At 44.7% G+C, this 18,469-nt stretch overlaps 1 pseudogene; it reads right to left on the bottom strand.

The window, feature by feature from the left end:
• LOC114263742 (xanthohumol 4-O-methyltransferase-like) overlaps positions 1-18,469 on the bottom strand; it is a 54,876-nt pseudogene that overhangs the window by 8,933 nt on the left and 27,474 nt on the right.

Raw genomic sequence — 18,469 nt, 5'->3', positions numbered from 1 at the left:
GACTAAGACTGACTCTGCGATCAGTTAGGTGGTGGTGGTGGCAACATCAACTGCCCTTCTCCTTTCTGTGGGCACGAAAAGGCTTTGTGACCCAGTTGGCCACACTTGAAACACGTGAAGCCACCCGATGTACTTCTTCCCGAACCCAAACTAGGCAAAGGAAAAGTGGATTTAGACTGCTGTGGTTGGGGCTGAGATGAAACGGTACCCCTGCTCTTCTTATTCTGCCTATAGTCTCCTTGAGACTCTTGGACCCTAGACTTTGAACTCCGAAGCCTCTCCTCCTCGGCTTGCATGGAAACCTCTATGTATGCCGCCGACTGTAGACGTCCCCAAACGCCCCAAGAGGAAGAGTCCCGTTCCGTTCGTATTAGGGCTCACTATAGCTCAAGACTCTCAAATTGTCACGGTTCTAAATCTGAACCAAAGAGTCCAAATCCGGCAAATCGTTTTGAGAAAACAGATTTTTGAAAGAAGTGCCAAACATGGACTGCTTTGCCAGATACAGAGTCGCCACCTAAATGTTTTATTTTGGGAAAATTTAGGAAACCCTGACTCGTTTGCCTAAGGCCACGTGTCCGTCATCACCAGAGTTGCCTCGGCTCGGGAACTTGGGGGTACGATTGGGGACGGTCACTTCGTGAGCACCCTCGCTCGCCCGATCAATGATCGGCCTCTACTAACCATGATATCAAGTTGTGAAAACATTATGTGCTCTTATTCCGGTTTATTAGCCTAGATTTACTATGTGATCCGCACAACATACAAGTATAGACTGGGTCGCGTGAATTGGAATAAAACATTTCATGTTTATTTATTTGAAAATGGTTTGATGGTGCTACCCACAAGTAGGCTAAGACGTAGATTTGCCACCCTCGGGTGGGCTTAGAAAACAAGATTTTGCCACTATCTAGTGGGCTTAAAACTCACAATCAATGCATTTATTCCAATTCAAATAATCCAACCTTCACCCACAGGCATTCAGGCAGATATATCACATAAGCAATTAGCCTCATGGTAAGCATGCTATCATGGCAGTCACTCACACACATGCAAGGATGCTAAAGCATAAACACTTACCGAGTACTCCAAGCCAAAACAGAAGCTAATTAGAAATCCATGCATGATCCTAATTATACAAAAATGCCTAATGCAACACATGCAAAAGTGCAACTATAGCAGGCTCGGCTATTCTAGACATGGCATATGAAATGCTACAGCTAACATGTATTCAACTTGAAATTGAAAATACAATGCAGTTAGTATGATGCGTCGAGCCCGGTGCATGCAAGACAGATGAAATGAATGCAAACATGCTATCATACTGTATGCTAATTGAAACATGTCCTAATCTAACCATTATAAGCGGGTAAATAAAAGGGAGAAAGACGTGGGGTTGGAAGACATACATCACACACACGCACATTTATTACAACATTGCCCTCGCGCAGAGGGTCCGAATAAATAATATACAGTCCCAAATGAATAATTACAGTCCAAATATGTACAAAACCCTAATTAATTAACAAATTAAATTAGGAAAGCAATAAATTGGCATGCAAGCCAGGGACTGCCTCAAATCTGCTCCGAATGATGAATGATGCATGCTCCGGTTGCCTTTGTCGGAAAATCTCTTGTGATGCCTCGGTTTGCCTCTGTTTGCAATTGTTCTTGGAATGCGTGCCAAGCTCCGGAAGGTTGCCAATTTTTGATTTGCTGCAACAGAGAGCAACAAAGGAGCATGGCAAAGTATTTTCACATATGTATGCATGACTACTCTCGGGGAGTGTAGTCTTCGATCCTCGTGCCACCAATCACGCATATCGATGCGTGATGGCCGAGGAGTCGATTTGCACGATTCAATATGAAATGAATGCACACATAAACACAACAAGACTGAGACTCCATCATGGATAATCCGGAGTGTCGGTGACTGGAAATTGAGACACGTTCCGTCACTCGAAGTACGAAACGTCCCTCGTTTCCCGTGCTCAGGCTAACTCCTATCCCAAACACAATGCAATATGCATGACATGCATGAATGCAACTAATATACAACCTAGCATGCACAATACTATGAGATGGCATACACAATGCACGATGTAACAAGGCATACACAATGCTCTAACATACAACCTAGCATACGCAATGCTATGAATCGAAATAGCATACGCAATGCATGATGGACTTACATCAACATGAGTGGACCTCATCCACACTCACATCAGTAGCCATGAGATGAAAATGAGACACTCGAAATGCGTGCACACATGCACGCAAACCGAGGACCAAGCCTAAGGCATCAAACGCCACTCTACCCAAAGCATGGCAAGGCATGGAACATGATATGAAAACTTGTGAATTTCAGCCCTGAAATATGATACAAAACAGCCCCAAAACATGGAAACATGGCACCCGATGCATGGAATGAACCCCGAAATTCGAAACTAGGCACATGGAATGACTTACAGCTATACAAAGCATGCATTATTTGATCATGAAGCATGAATACAGATGCAAGACAGTCCCAAAAAATGCATATTTCCAGTTTATAACAAGCCTAAAAAATGAACACAAATAGGGCTAATCTGTCATGCAAAAATGGCCCTAAAGGAGAGATTAAACACAAGGGACAGCAGTTGACCCCAAATGGCAAAGAGCCCTTCAACAAAGTTGAATAGGGGCTCAAAAAAAGGTACTTTACAGTTTACATCAAGCCACGAAAATAATCACAAATAAGGCCAAACTATCATGCAAGAAAAGGCCTAAAAGAGGGGTAAAGAGACAAGTGGTAGCTGCTGTTCTCAAACAGAGGAGAGCCCTTCAAAAAAGTTGAAGAGGGGCTCAAAAAAAGATATTTCTCAGTTTATGGAAAAGTCCAAAACAGCTCACAAATAAGCCTAAAATACTATGCAAAAATTGGCCTAAAAGAGAGATAAAGAGGCAAGTGATAGTAGGAGACCTCAAACAGCAAGAGGTCCTTGATCAAACATGAAAAGAAGCTCAAAATATGACTATTTACAGTTTGGGTCGGAGCCCAAAAATTCTAGCAAGTATGGTTTAGATACAAGGAAAAATAAGGCAAAAAAAGAGGAGAAGAAGACTTACCCTTGAAGACCAATGAACCAGCAGCTCTTGGACCAAATTTCTGAGCCTTTAACCTCGCCAAAACAGTCCTGAAGTGCTGGAATGAAGGATGGAGGCCTTGTGCTATGAGGTGTAGGGTAAATGGTGTAGGACTTAAGAGCTTTTGATGCTTAGGGTAGAGAGAGAGAGATTGAATGCAAGAGCTCAAAACCAATTTTTGTAACCCTCAAACAAGGAGCTGAGGGGCTGGTTTTATAGAGGAGAGGAGAGGAGAAAAGGGAGGAAAATGAAATTCAAATTTCCCCCCCAAAAGACCCCCCATCGGATACAGGATCTGGGGGAAAACAGAGGGTGCAGCTGTAAGAAACCAGGTGGGAGGGTCATGGCTGGCCAGGTTCAGAAGGTTTAGGGGGCCGGCCGGCCGACCAAGGGTCAAAAGGGTCAAGGACAATTGCTGGTTGGCCACCTCAAAAAGGTGGCCTCCCATGTGTGCACAACACAACTATGTAGTCAAAACTCAGAAAAAGTGAACCAGGAGAGAGAAAAGACCATTTTTAGGGGGGTTCAAAAGGGTCAGGCACAATTACTGGTCGGTGGCCTCCCAGGTGTGTACAACACAAATATGGGGTTTAGGGGTTCTAGAAAGTGGCCCCGGGGTGGTCAATATTGGCTTTTTAATGAGGAAAACGGGCGACGGAGAGTGATGAAGAAATAAAGTTGGCTTTTTGGAACAATTGGTGGCCTCCCACCCTCCTACAAGCTTCCTAACTATGAAAATAAGGTCTCCACCAAAAATGAACCAAAACGGATGCAAAACGGAGGTTCGGGGGACCGAAACGCGCGGCCCGGGGCCCCGAAAATGGGCTGTTAAGCACCGAAGGTGGCATTTGACCACAAAGTTGGTCTCTCAGGCCACAGTGTCCCCCAAAAGGGAGTAAATAAGGTGTATACCAAAAATCGGAGCAAACGGAGGTGGTTAGGTGGTCTCGAAACGAGGCACATGGTCGTCGGCTCCAAAAAATCGGAAACCGGGCTCCAAACGGGAAAAATGGCCTACGACCACGAAACGTAGCCTACGGCCACTGAGAGATGGTCTACGAGACCTCTCCCTCCCTTTGGGAAGAGAAAACAGAGAAAACAAAGCCTGGTTCGCAAACCGAGGCAAGGCACGAAGGAGTCCGGAAGTCCGGAGGCAAGGCTTGCAGCCGGGACTCTGAAACTTCTAAATGAGCGCAATATGCAATATCATCGAGCGTTCAATCAGTGACGTCTGAGTCTTAAGGTCGGTCAAAAATGGGGTGTCTATAGTTGCCCCTCTTTGACAGAACTCGGAAGTCATAAGTGACGGGAGTGAATGTCAAAGCCTAGAGACGACCCATTTTTGACAAGGCCGAAGACTTAGACAAACAGGCAAGACAAACAGATATGTGCCCGCAGGTACGGGCAAAATGCAACCGACAATGCAAGAAGCCGAAGGTATCTCAATGATCATGCAAATGCAGCAAGCTGTAATGAAGCACATATTCACAACTGATGCAACAATTTAAAGCAAGAATGCAAAGCAATAACCACATTTCATGCAGTTAAGAATACGGAGAATTATTCGATTCTCGCCACGTTTCACATGGAGAAGATACAATACCTGCGTGATTTGTCTGGTTGCACCAGCTTCGAATGAACCGTACATGCAATATCGTGCCTCATGCTGCTGGGGATCTCTCGCTTCTTCTTGATTGAGCCACAGGTACTACTTTTCTCCCTGACTATGGTCGCGGCTTTCCCTATTCTCCAACAGGGTGACAGACTAGGTTGGTTCAGTATCCAGAATTGAGGCGCATACACATGCTATCTCGATCTATGGGGCTGCCATACAGATTTCAAGCCGAGGATATACCTCTGGGTATTTAAACTAGACTTTAGTCTCGGAAATCCCGAACCTTTGCGTTCTACGCAAGAGCCATTCGAACTCTAGTTTCCACCGTCTCAGTTGATCTCCTAAGAACTCACTGCTAACACAGGCAGGTGGCTATACCAGATCACTAGAAGTCGTTCGGGCACGACAAACACCAAAGGAATTGCACCTTTAGAGGATTTAAGGTCTCCTAGACCCGGGAGTGCACAAGATAGTGTGAATAAAGATGCAGGATTTAAGGTCTCCTTAGACCGGAGGATTTAAGGTCTCCTAGACCAGACAGTAAAATAGATGCGATGTAATAGATGTGATGCAATAGATGCAAAAGGTGAACACACGCCAACCACGCTGGACTCGTGAGTGGAGGAAGAACAAAGAAAATCAATCAAGAGCGCGTTCCATGCAACTTAAAATAAATTCCAAACACCCTGAAATCGTGTGAGGAAGGGGAGGCTCTAAAAAAACAACTCGCCCAGTGCATCTACAACGCAACCTAGGATAAATTCCATATACGCTGAAATCATGTGAGGAACGGAGCACTCTAACCATGCTGAAAACGTGAGAAGAGGTCCGAAAACAATTACTTAAGTGCACACACAACGTAACCAGAGATAAGATCCAAACACGCTGAAATCGTATGAGGAACGGGACACTCAAACCACGCTGAAATCGTGAGAGGAGGTCCAAAAACAACCCGCCCAGCGTGTCTACAACGCAACCTGGGATAAATTTCAAACACGCTGAAATCGTGTGAGGAAGAGAATACTCTAACCATGCTGAAAACGTGAGAAGAGGTCCGAAAACAACCGCTTAAGTGCGCGCACAATGCAACCTGAGATAAAATCCAAACACGCTGAAATCGCATAAGGAACGGGACACTCAAACCACGCTGAAATCGTGAGAGGAGGTCCAAACAACAACCGCCCAAGTACGCGCACAACGCAACCTGAGATAAATTCCAAACACGCTGAAATCGCATAAGGAACGGGACACTCAAACCAAGGTGAAATTGTGAGAGGAGGTCCAAAGACAACCGCTCAAGTGCGCGCACAACGCAACCTGAGATAAAATCCAAACACGCTGAAATCGTATGAGGAGGCCTGAAAACAACAGCCCAGGTGCGTACACAATGCAACCTGAGATAAAATCCAAACACGTTAAAATTGCGTAAGGAACGAGACACTCAAACCACGCTGAAATTGTGAGAGGAGGTCCAAACAACAACCGCCCAAGTGCGCGCACAACGCAACCTGAGATAAATTCCAAACACGCTGAAATCGCATAATGAACGGGACACTCAAACCTCGCTGAAATCGTGAGAGAAGGTCCAAAGACAACCCGCCCAGCGCGTCTACAACGCAACCTGGGATAAATTTCAAACAAGCTAAAACCGTGTGAGGAAAAGAATACTCTAACCACACTGAAACCATGAGAAGAGGTAAACAACTCGGGAGCGTGTTCCACGCAACCTAAGTTGAGTCCCGGGGGACAACGATCCTAAACGCTGCTCAGCGTAAAAGGATAAACAATAAGAGATAACACAAGATACAAATAAATGCAATAAGTGTGATGATACGATACATGTTGCAAGCAATGCGGAGCGTGATGTTTAAGGAATGCAATAAACAAGCAAAGCGGCACTTTAGAAAGCACCTCATGGAGTGAGTGGCGGTAAACCGCTTTACTCAGAGAGAGCACTTCTGATCGCCATTCTGGCTTGAAACAGTGAAATAGTTAACACAGTATCCTGTTCACTTTGAACACACAGCTTGTATCTGCATACTGTTTATTCTGAACACATAGCTCATAACACAATATTCTACTTATTTTGGAACATACGGCTCACGCACGACACCGCTGATTCTGAACACACGGTCCGTTCTGAACACAGTATTTTGTTTATTCGGCACACAGCTCATACAAGACACTGCTCATTCTGAACATACAGGATGCAATGACGAAACTTGCCGAAGTTGAAACAATCTCGGATGCCCGACATTTTCCCTCTTTTCTTTTGCTTTGTAGCCCAGAACTTTCATAGCTTCAGATGGGTCCTGGTTTTACTGTTTTCACATGACCTAGGTTGAATCCCGCGGCTTTATGAAAGAACCAATCCTGATTTGCACAAATGTGGAGAACGACACGGCACTTTGAGCACAAAACGATTTTTGAAATTGAAATGAGAAAAGGGTTCTCAACCGGGTATTGGGCCTACAATTGACCACAGCCAAAACGACTCAACAATGGAAAACAAAGGTAGAACAACCTAAACACATCTATTGACACTTAAACGACTCAAAACAAGAATCGAGACAAACAAAACACACAAACACAACACTCAACTGTGTTACAAAGACAAGAGACCTCTTGGTGCACGAGGAGCCAGTTTCTCCGGGTATTATTTCCCACTCTTTTCTCATTTGTGATTCTCACATCACTCGGCCCTCAGGCTCTATTTTTCTGAAAAACCCCATTCCTCACTTTTTCTCTCAGTGCACACCTCTCTATTCTTCAATCTCTCATTTTTTTATCCCTCCCCTAGGTGGTTGATGGATAAATAGAAAGTTGCAGGCTCTTGCCCAACATAATCAGTTCGCGGCTATTTCCTCCAGTGACATCTGTCGATGTGCCGAATGAGGGAATGGAGTACCTTGATCCATTCCAATCTTGTGCTTCGCACTTGGCTTGATATCTCGCTGCTTGGAGGATGAGAGAGCTTTCAGCCCTTTTGTTGCCGCCCTCAATTGTGCCTTTTCTGGCAGGTAGAGTGCCCTTCTTGGCAAGTATGGCGCCTTTTCTGGCATGTATGTTGACAATGGGGAAAAGACAGAACACCTGACTCAACTGTGCCCCTAGTTCATCATTTTGACCATTTTTTTGTTTTTAGCTTTCTACTAAAACAATTTTAACCAAAATGAGAGTTAGATTAACACGCTTGTTCGATTTTCTGATTCAAAATCATGCAAGTTAGGTTATGAGCACTGAAAATTTTCCTTTTTTTTTTTTGTTTTTTTTGGGTCCAAGAAAAGGGTCCAGTTTTGGAAAAATGGAATAGTTTTCGAGAGAAGATCAGTCAACCTTAGTAAAAATTCTCAAAAACTATTCTTTTCAAACGACCACTGCTCAACAAGCATAGAACCTACTCTCGAGATGTACAACCTCAGATCCAAAGGAAAATTGCCCCTTGCTTGAGGGGAGTTGCATGGCAACGGACAGTCGCCCCTTGTTTGAATGGCACCGCAGCGCATTGAATCGCAACGGAAAGTTGTCCCTTGTTTGAACGGCACCACAGCGCATTGAATGGAAATGGAAAGTTGCCCCATGTCTGAACGGCACCACAGCGCATTGAATGGCAACGGAAAGTTGCCCCTTGTCTGAACGGCACCACAGCGCATTGAATGGCAATGGAAAGTTGCCCCATGTCTGAACGGCACCACAGCGCATTGAATGGCAACGGAAAGTTGCCCCTTGTCTGAATGGCACCACAGCGCATTGAATGGCAACGGAAAGTGGCCCCTTGTCTGAATGGCCCCGCAGCGCATTGTAGTCAGTCCTCAGAGTGACGAACACAACCAAATTCTCAGATACAGAGAAAGCAAAGATGATCAAAACCATTACATGGGCACAATCAATTTGAAGTGTTTTACGGCTGGACTTTAGAATGAAGTTGCCTACATATCCCAAACATGGGAATCAAGCCTTACGTAGTTCGGGTTAAGGTACACTCGGGTATTTAACCTCTCCTTTTGTGCTCTAACTTTTGCCAAGGCCGCCCTTCCGGGTTTTCAACCTTGCGAGCTATGTTCTTATTTTCTTTTTAATTCTTTTCATTTCTTTTCTACTTTGTTCATTCTTTTTCAGAATTTTTCATTTCTTTTTCTTCATTTCTTTTTTTGTTCTTTGCATTTTTGTTCTTCTTTTTTTTTTGTTCTTTTTCTTGCTCTAACTTTTGCATGGGTCGCCCTTCCGGGTTTTTGACCCAGCGAGCCTCTCAAGGGTAAAAGTGTAGCTTGGTCCATGTCAAATGGTTCTGAGATCTCGAATCCGTCTGAATCCAAGAGAGTGGCTGCTGTTCGCTGACGATGGAGGAGTCCATCCCATGGAGGCTGAATTTGCCCCTAGTGTTGTAGATCGGAGCTCAGTTTTTCTTTAGCAATACTTTCTTCTCTCTTCCCCTCTGGGATTTGGCATTCTTGCCGATCTTTGTTAGCTTGAGAAACATCCCAATTTTTTTGACTCTTCAAGCACATCTGACAGTTTTGCCCCTATTTTGAGGGCTTTTGATCTAGCTTCGCAAGCTTCCTTTGAAAACACTTGATCTTCTTGATCTGACTTTTCTTGCCCCTAGTTCAAGGGCTCTTCGAATCTGGCCACGCAGGCCTCACATTATGGTTGACCTTTGAACTTTCTAAGTCCGAGTTCGAGGTTTGAAAGCAAGGGGTCGAGTCTCGAGACTGAGAGCGATCCTAGGCTGCACAATCTCAAGAGCGATTCCACACAGGTCTTCGCAGGACCACGCAAAACATTTTTTTGAAATCTTTTAAGAAAGCGACTAGTCGCTTGCGTTGAAGACAATGTAGAACTAATCTGGATCAAGCCAGGATCCTTCCCAGTACTCACACTAACAAGCATGATTTCATTCATTAAGGGCTTAGCATGCCTCTCTTTCTCTCAACTGATCAAATTTTTGCAAAACCCGAGGAATTCCTTCCTCTTCGTTTTGACCACAGTGTTAAAAAAAAAAAGTTTTGAAAAAAACTTAGGTCGATGCAATAATTTCAAGGCACAAGAGAGCAGGTGGAATGCACTGCCGTTTTATTCAAATCCCGGCACAACTAGCACACGGCAGAAGCAAACACAAGAGTGTGAAAATCACTGCTATTTCAATCAGAATCTGTTGGCACAACTGGCTCCAAGGCAGAAACAGGCTCAAAAGAAAACGAAAAGACAAACACAAAACAAGCAAGTGATGTCCGAGGTAACACCCCCGAAATCACTCGACTCCAACAAAACAGGACTGACTCGATACACCAAGACAGACCCAAAACAAAAAGACTGACTCTATACAAAACAACAAGACTGACTCAATACCCAAGTTAGAAAGCACAAAAACTGGTGTTTGCATATTGCTTAGAACAGTGCGTGCCATTCCCACGTCTAGAGTTAATCGAGCGCCACCCGCAGCTGGTTCATCCCCTGATCACATCACATTATCCCCCAAGTTCACCGATCCAGTGCCGATAGACTTTGCTGAGCTCGGCGGGAGGATGACCCCATTGTCAAACAAATCCTGTACTTCGTGGCGAAGACGAAAGCAGTTGTCGGTAGTATGGCCAGTTTGCTGATGGTACGCGCAGTACTGGGTAGCATCATGTGTAGCCGGAAGAGGGTTCGGGAGAGGCCGAGGCTCAAGGGGTTTGAGATGGCCTTGTCCACTAAGGATTTGGAGAGCTTTGGACAAAGGCATATAGAGGGCATGGAAGACCCTCCGACCTCGAGGTTGGTACTTCAAGGTTTGTGGATTTTTGCTGGGCGCACCAGCAGAGGGATTAGCAGGTGCTGGCCTGGTTTGCTGATCTCTTCCGAGTGCAGGATTATAGCTGAAAGGAACGTTTCTGGTACAACAACCCTTCTTCCGGCTTGCCCCTTGATTCAAATTGCCCCCAACTTGAGTGGCGAAAATGTCGCCCACAGTTTTTGCAACAACTGCGAGCACTTGCTCTTTATTTAGTCCCTCGGCTTTCAAAGCCTCAACAGCCAACAGAAGATGTTCATGGGGATCCATGTCCGCCCCTACCTTGTTCTTTCTACTCGCCTCCACTTTGCCAAGGGATTGGCATTCCTCAAATACAGCCCGTTCCAAGACTGGGAAGCCTTTTGACATGAACTCCCTGGTATGTGATGTGGTTGATGACGGAGCCGATGTCCCGGAGGCCAAATCTGTCACAGTTCTCTGAAGATCTTCGATCATTCTCTTCAGCTCAGAAGTAGTGGGCTCATGGGTTTGAGATGATTGGGGTCCAGGTGCATCCATCATGCATAAGTCCATGCTTTCTGGAATGAACACCTCAGGCTTGGGTAGATGGGCTGGGGTGATGTATATGCTGGGGTCGAAGGTGGATGGCAGTGTATGAATGAGGTTGAGATGGGGAGGTGACGAATCAGTACTAACCTGAGGTCCTTTTGGTAGAGCTAGGGTCTCTTCCTCAATAAGATCCTGAATCTTATGACGGAGGCGGATGCAACGGTTCGTATCATGACCGTGTTGTTGATGATAAGCACAGTATTTAGCTGGGTCATATCTTGGTGGAAGAGGATTTGGAAAGGGGTTGGGGTTTTAGGAGTTCTAGGTGCCCTTCTTCTTGTAGCTTTTTCAAAGCTTGGGAGAGACTCATGTAAAGAGGATGGAATTTTCGGGCTTGGGGCCGAGTTGAAGTGGTTGGTTTTTGGTCATTGAGGGAAGTGGTGATAGTGTCTACTTCTGAGCATTTCGTAGCTGTGCTACCATCAGTAGTAGCATTAGAACTGCGAGCAACATTCCTCTTCGAAGGCTCATTATCTTCTGCAAAGATCCCTTGTCGGATGGCATCCTCGATTTGAACCCCCATTTCATGAAGGGCTGGAAAGGTAAACAGAGGTAGAACAACCATCTTTTGCAGCAACTTGCCATGCAGATTCCGAACAATCATCTTGATCTGATCTTTGTCGGAAGGCCTTGTAGTCATCATTGAGGCCTTTGCTCTCCATCTTGTCACGAACTCTGAGAAACCCTCCTTTGGCTCTTGGCGGGTGACTTCGAGATCACGAGTCGTGACCTCGATCTGTGTGTTGTAGGAGTACTGAGCAATAAAGGCCTCAGCCAGCCCTTCCCAGTTCTGTTTCACAGAGTTCTCCAATTTTGCATACCAGATTGCGGCTATCCCATATAGGGTTCGGCCGAATAGTGACAATTTCTGGGCTGTGGTCAAACCCATTGGCCTCAAGATATCAGAAAATAGTTGGAGGTGCACCATTGGGTCTTCAGAGCCATCAAATCGATCGATATGCGGCATTTTAAACCGCTCTGGCAAGGTCACCACTAAGTCGGTATAACCATCCTCTATATCAGGAATAGAGCGGGCCCCCTGAGACTTTTTGAACAATTTCTCAAGCTTGCTCACTTTCAATGCTGTGGGGTCCGTCTCAAACTTAAAGGGGGAGTCTGGCAGGTTAGTGGGTGTTTTAGACTGCTGGGGTAGCACCGGGGGCGGAGCTGGCCTGCCTGGAATGTCCGTATCATCCTGGACATGGGTTGCCTCCCCGAGTATGGGAACTCTTGGTGGGGGAGGAGCCTGGTGTGAAGTAGATACTCCAGTTTGCTGCTCTAACCTGGCAATTGTCTCTGCCTGTTGGGCTATGACCACGGCCTGTTGCTTGGTGAATTTCGCTTGACGGACAACATCTTGCTGCATGGCTTTCATACTATCCTAGAGTTGGCGCACCATCTCTCCAGACCCGACATATTGTCCTGATCTAACTGAGCAACTGGTATACCTGTGTCTGCAGTAGGCTCAGAAATCTCAACCTGGCTGTTCAAAGACCACTGAGCTGGTAGCTGCTGTACTAGTGGTCTGTGCCTGACCGACCTTTTCACTCTTCCTCTGGTAAAGGAACACTAATTGCCTTTGAACTGAATCTCTGACCCGACAAAGTCTATTAATCACAAGTTTGGTGTACCCGGGGGATATTGGAGCCCTCTGAAGCTATGGTTCCCAGACTACCTAGTAAAAGAGAAAACATGCAGCATCTCAGCCCGATTTCACGATAACCCACATGAGCAGAGCTGAATGATTGTGCCTCCTACAGAATTCTGCCCAAAATGCTGCTCGTAAACTGATACCCTCGGGTGAACTGAATCCCAAAGTACTGAACTGGTGCCCGTAGGCCTGATGCCCAAACTACTAAACTGGTGCCCGCAGGCCTGATGTCCAAACTTGTAGACTGATACATGCATTCCTATAGAGACGCACTCTAAAAGCACATAGCAGACAAGTGAGAGCCAAAACACCCCTATGTTGGGGTAGGGTTTCCCTGTCCTATTTTGTCAAGAGCTAGGGTTTCACTACGCACGCAGCGGTTTCAAACAACCTAAATCGGGTAAGCAACCTGTCCTAGCATGGAATGGTCACTATGGATTCCGAATATGCGCTAGGTCGAATGGTCAAAAAGGGTGCCCCAGTAAAACCGGGGTTTGTGTTCCCATATTGGCAGAGCCCATAACCGGTCAGCCTTACGGTCATGCCTTGACAAGACAAGCCTCCGGCAAACCATTTAGGAATAGCAGATGGCAAACACGGTGTCCTAGGCGCACCAATGCACATGCAATGCAAAGAAACACACAAGTGTAGTCAAAACAAGATATCATGAGTTCGAGTCAAGTTCTCTAAATCCCCAGCAGAGTCACCAGAAACTGTAGACGTCCCCGAATGCCCCGGAAGGAAGAGTCCTATTCCGTTCGTATTTGGGCTCACTACAGCTCAGGACTCTCAAATTGTCACGGTTCTAAATCTGAACCAAAGAGTCCAAATCCGGCAAATCGTTTTGAGAAAATAGATTTTTGAAAGAAGTGCCAAACATGGACTGCTTTGCCAGATACAGAGTCGCCACCTAAATTTTTTATTTTGGGGAAATTTAGGAAACCCTGACTCATTTGCCTATGGCCACGTGTCCGTCATCACCAAAGTTGTCTCGGCTCGGGAACTTGGGTACGATTGGGGAAGGTCACTTCGTGAGCACCACCGCTCGCCCGATCAAAGATCGGCCTCTACTAACCATGATATCAAGTTTTGAAAACATTATGTGCTCTTATTCCGATTTATTAGCCTAGATTTACTATGTGATGCGCACAACATACAAGTATAGACTGGGTCGCCTGGATTGGAATAAAACATTTCATGTTTGTTTATTTGACAATGGTTTGATGGTGCTACCCACAAGTAGGCTAAGACGTGGATTTGCCACCCTCGGATGGGCTTAGAAAACATGATTTTGCCACTATCTAATGGGCTTAAAACTCACAGTCAATGTATTTATTCCAATTCAAATAATCCAACCTTCACCCACAGGCATTCAGGCAGATATATCACATAAGCAATTAGCCTCATGGTAAGCATGCTATCATGGCAGTCACTCACACACATGCAAGGATGCTAAAGCATAAACACTTACCGAGTACTCCAAGCCAAAACAAAAGCTAATTAGAAATCCATGCATGATCCTAATTATAAAGAAATGCCTAATGCAACACATGCAAAAGTGCAACTATAGCAGACTCTGCTATTCTAGATATGGCATATGAAATGCTACCGCTAACATGTATTCAACTTGAAATTGAAAATACAATGCAGTTAGTATGATGCGTCGAGCCCGGTGCATGCAAGACAGATGTAATGAATGCAAACATGCTATCATACTGTATGCTAATTGAAACATATCTAACCATCATAAGGGGGTAAATAAAAGGGAGAAAGACGCGGGGTTGGAAGACATACATCACACACACGCACACTTATTACAACATTGCCCTCGCGCAGAGGGTCCGATTAAATAATATACAGTCCCAAATGAATAATTACAGTCCAAATATGTACAAAACCCTAATTAATTAACAAATTAAATTAGGAAAGCAATAAATTGGCATGCAAGCCAGGGACTGCCTCAAATCTGCTACGGATGATGAATGATGCATGCTCCGGTTGCCTTTGTTGGAAAATCCCTTGTGATGCCCCGGTTTGCCTCTGTTTGCAATTGTTCTTGGAATGCGTGCCAAGCTCCGGAAGGCTGCCGATTTCTGATTTGCTACAACAGAGAGCAACAAAGGGGCATGGCAAAGTATTTTCACATATGTATGCATGACTATTCTCGGGGAGTGTAGTCCTCGATCCTCGTGCCACCAATCATGCATATCGATGCATGATGGCCAAGGAGTCGATTTGCACGACTCAATATGAAATGAATGCACACATAAACACAACAAGACTGAGACTTCATCATGGATAATCCAGAGTGTCGGTGACTGGGAATTGAGACACGTTCCGTCACTCGAAGTACGAAACGTCCCTCGTTTCCCATGCTTGGGCTAACTCCTATCCCAAACACAATGCAATATGCATGACATGCATGAATGCAACTAATATACAACCTAGCATGCACAATGCTATGAGATGGCATACATAATGCACGATGTAACAAGGCATACACAATGCTCTAACATACAACCTAGCATACACAATGCTATGAATCGAAATAGCATACGCAATGCATGATGGACTTACATCAACATGAGTGGACCTCAGCCACACTCACATCAGTAGCCATGAGATGAAAATGAGACACTCGAAATGCGTGCACACATGCACGCAAATCGAGGACCAAGCCTAAGGCATCAAATGCCACTCTACCCAAAGCATGGCAAGGCATGGAACATGATATGCAAACATGCGAATTTCAGTGCTGAAATATGATACAAAACAGTCCCGAAACATGGAAACATGGCACCCAATGCATGAAATGAACCCCGAAATTCGAAACTAGGCACATGGAATGACTTACAGCTATACAAAGCATGCATTATTTGATCATGAAGCATGAAGACAGATGCAAGAAAGTCCCAAAACATGCATATTTCCAGTTTATAACAAGCCTCAAAAATGAACACAAATAGGGCTAATCTATCATGCAAAAATGGCCCTAAAGAAGAGATTAAACACAAGGGACAGAAGCTGACCCCAAATGGAAAAGAGCCCTTCAACAAAGTTTAAGAGGGGCTCAAAACAAGGCACTTTATAGTTTACATCAAGCCACGAAAATAATCACAAATAAGGCCAAACTATCATGCAAGAAAAGGCCTAAAAGAGGGGTAAAGAGACAAGTGGTATCTTCTGTACTCAAACAGATGAGAGACCTTCAACAAAGTTGAAGAGGGGCTCAAGAAAAGATATTTCTCAGTTTATGGAAAAGTCCAAAACAGCTCACAAATAAGCCTAAAATACTATGCAAAAATTGGCCTAAAAGAGAGATAAAGATGCAAGTGATAGTAGGAGACCTCAAACAGCAAGAGGTCCTTGATCAAACATGAAAATAAGCTCAAAATATGACTCTTTACAGTTTGGGTCGGAGCCCAAAAATGCTATCAAGTACGGCTTAGATACAAGGCAAAATAAGGCAAGAAAAGAGGAGGAGAAGACTTACCCTTGAAGACCAATGAACCAGCAGCTCTTGGACCAAATTTCTGAGCCTTTAACCTCTCCAAAACAATCCTGAAGTGCTGGAATGAAGGATGGAGGCCTTGTGCTATGAGGTGTAGGGTAAATGGTGTAGGACTTAAGAGGTTTTGATGCTTGGGGTAGAGAGAGAGAGAGAGATTGAATGTAAGAGCTCAAAACCAATTTTTGTAACCCTCAAACAAGGAGCTGAGGGGCTGGTTTTATAGAGGAGAGGAGAGGAGAAAAGGGAGGAAAATGAAATTCACAAGTGTAGGTTGTGCAACTACTGAAAACAGAGCTACAGACTCAACAGACTCATTCAAATGTAAGTCAAACTCATTAAGAGTACCCAATATTTCCCATTCTCGGATGGCGATAGAAGCTACACTGCTAACTGGCTTTCTACTCAAAGCATCGGCCACAACATTTGCCTTCTCGGGATGGTAATGTGACTCAAAATCATAATCCTCTGTGAATTCTATCCATCTCCTCTGCCTCAAATTCAAGTCTTTCTGTGTAAACAGATACTTCAGACTCTTATGACCAGAGAACACCTTAAATTTCTCGCCATACAGATAGTGCCTCCCAATCTTCAAGGCAAATATCACTGCTGCTAACTCTAGGTCATGGGTAGGATAATTCTTCTCATGTGTTTTCAACTGCCGTGAGCCATAGGCTACCACCTTTCTCTCTTGCATCAATACACAACCTAAACCTTCCCTTGAAGCATCACAATATACAGAATAACTCAAACCCCTCTCCGGAATAATCACTACTAGAGCAGTGGTGAGTCTAACCCTGAGCTCTTGGAACGACTTTTCACAAGTCTCACTCCACACAAACTTGACTTCTTTTCTCGTCAACTTAGTCAAAGGTGAAGCAAGTCTAGAGAAATCCTTTATAAATCGGCGGTAATACCCAGCCAACCCGGAGAAACTACGAATCTCGAAAGCATTCTTAGGTTGTGCCCAATCTTGCACTGCCTCTATCTTGGATGAATCTATAGTCACCCCTTCCCTTGACACTACATGCCCTAGGAATTTAACCTCTTCTAGCCAAAAGTAACATTTCCCAAACTTAGCATACAGTTTATGGGCTTTAAGCAACTCAAGCACTACTCGTAAATGTTCCTCGTGTTCCTGCTCAGAAGGTGAATAAATCAAAATGTCGTCCACAAGACAACCACAAAACGATCTAAGAACTCATGAAAAATCCAACTCATTAGATCCATAAACACTGCAGGTGCATTGGTTAGCCCAAAAGGCATCACAAGAAACTCGTAACGGCCATACCGCGTACGGAATGCCGTCTTCGGGATATCCTCCTCCCTTACCCTCAACTGATGATAACCCAATCTCAGGTCTATCGTAGAGAAACAACAAGACCGTTTCAACTGATCAAACAGATAATCTATATGAGGCATTGGGTACTTATTTTTAACAGTAACCCAGTTCAACTTCCTGTAATCAATACAAAGCTGTAATGCTCCATCTTTCTTTTTAGTAAAAAGAGTCGGCGCTCCCCATGGTGAAGTACTACGGCGAATAAAACTCTTATCTAACAATTCCTAGAGTTGAATCTTCAACTCACCCAATTCAGCAGGTGAAAATTTATATGGAGCCATAGAAACCGGTGTCGTGCCTGGCACTAAATCAATAGAGAACTCGATTTCTCGATGAGACGGTAAACTAACAAGATCCTCGAGAAAGACATCTGGGTATTCACAAACTACTCTCGGTAACTCAACCCGAATCTCTTCACACTCACTACTTAGAAAGCTAGCAAGAAGACAACTATGTTCACTCCGCCCACACGGATCATACACCGGTGATAAGACTTTATCAACCCGGTTCCCCAAGAAATAAAAGCAATCACTGCTCGAGGTACATACAATAACTTTCTGGTGGTAGCAATCTATAATAGCCCGGTATGACGATAACCAATCCATACCCAATTAGACATCAAAACTCGACATATCTAGCAACACAAAAGCAAACGGAAGTCGACGCCCGACAACTTCTATTTCACAATCACGACAACCCCGGTCTAAATCAACTGTACCCCCAACAGGTGACTCCACTCTGAGTGGAGGCACTTACTAATCTGGCTCTAATCCCAATGCAGAAATAAATGTAGCAGATATAAAGGAATGAGACGCATCCGTGTCTATTAATACATTAGCCAAAGTATTGCACACAACAAAAATACCTCTCATAACTGAGGGTCC

Source organism: Camellia sinensis, chromosome 8 (genome assembly GCF_055761805.1).
Source record: "Camellia sinensis isolate YWXY chromosome 8, ASM5576180v1, whole genome shotgun sequence".
Classification (NCBI taxonomy): domain Eukaryota; kingdom Viridiplantae; phylum Streptophyta; class Magnoliopsida; order Ericales; family Theaceae; genus Camellia; species Camellia sinensis.
This window is presented reverse-complemented; position numbering and strand designations above follow the sequence as displayed.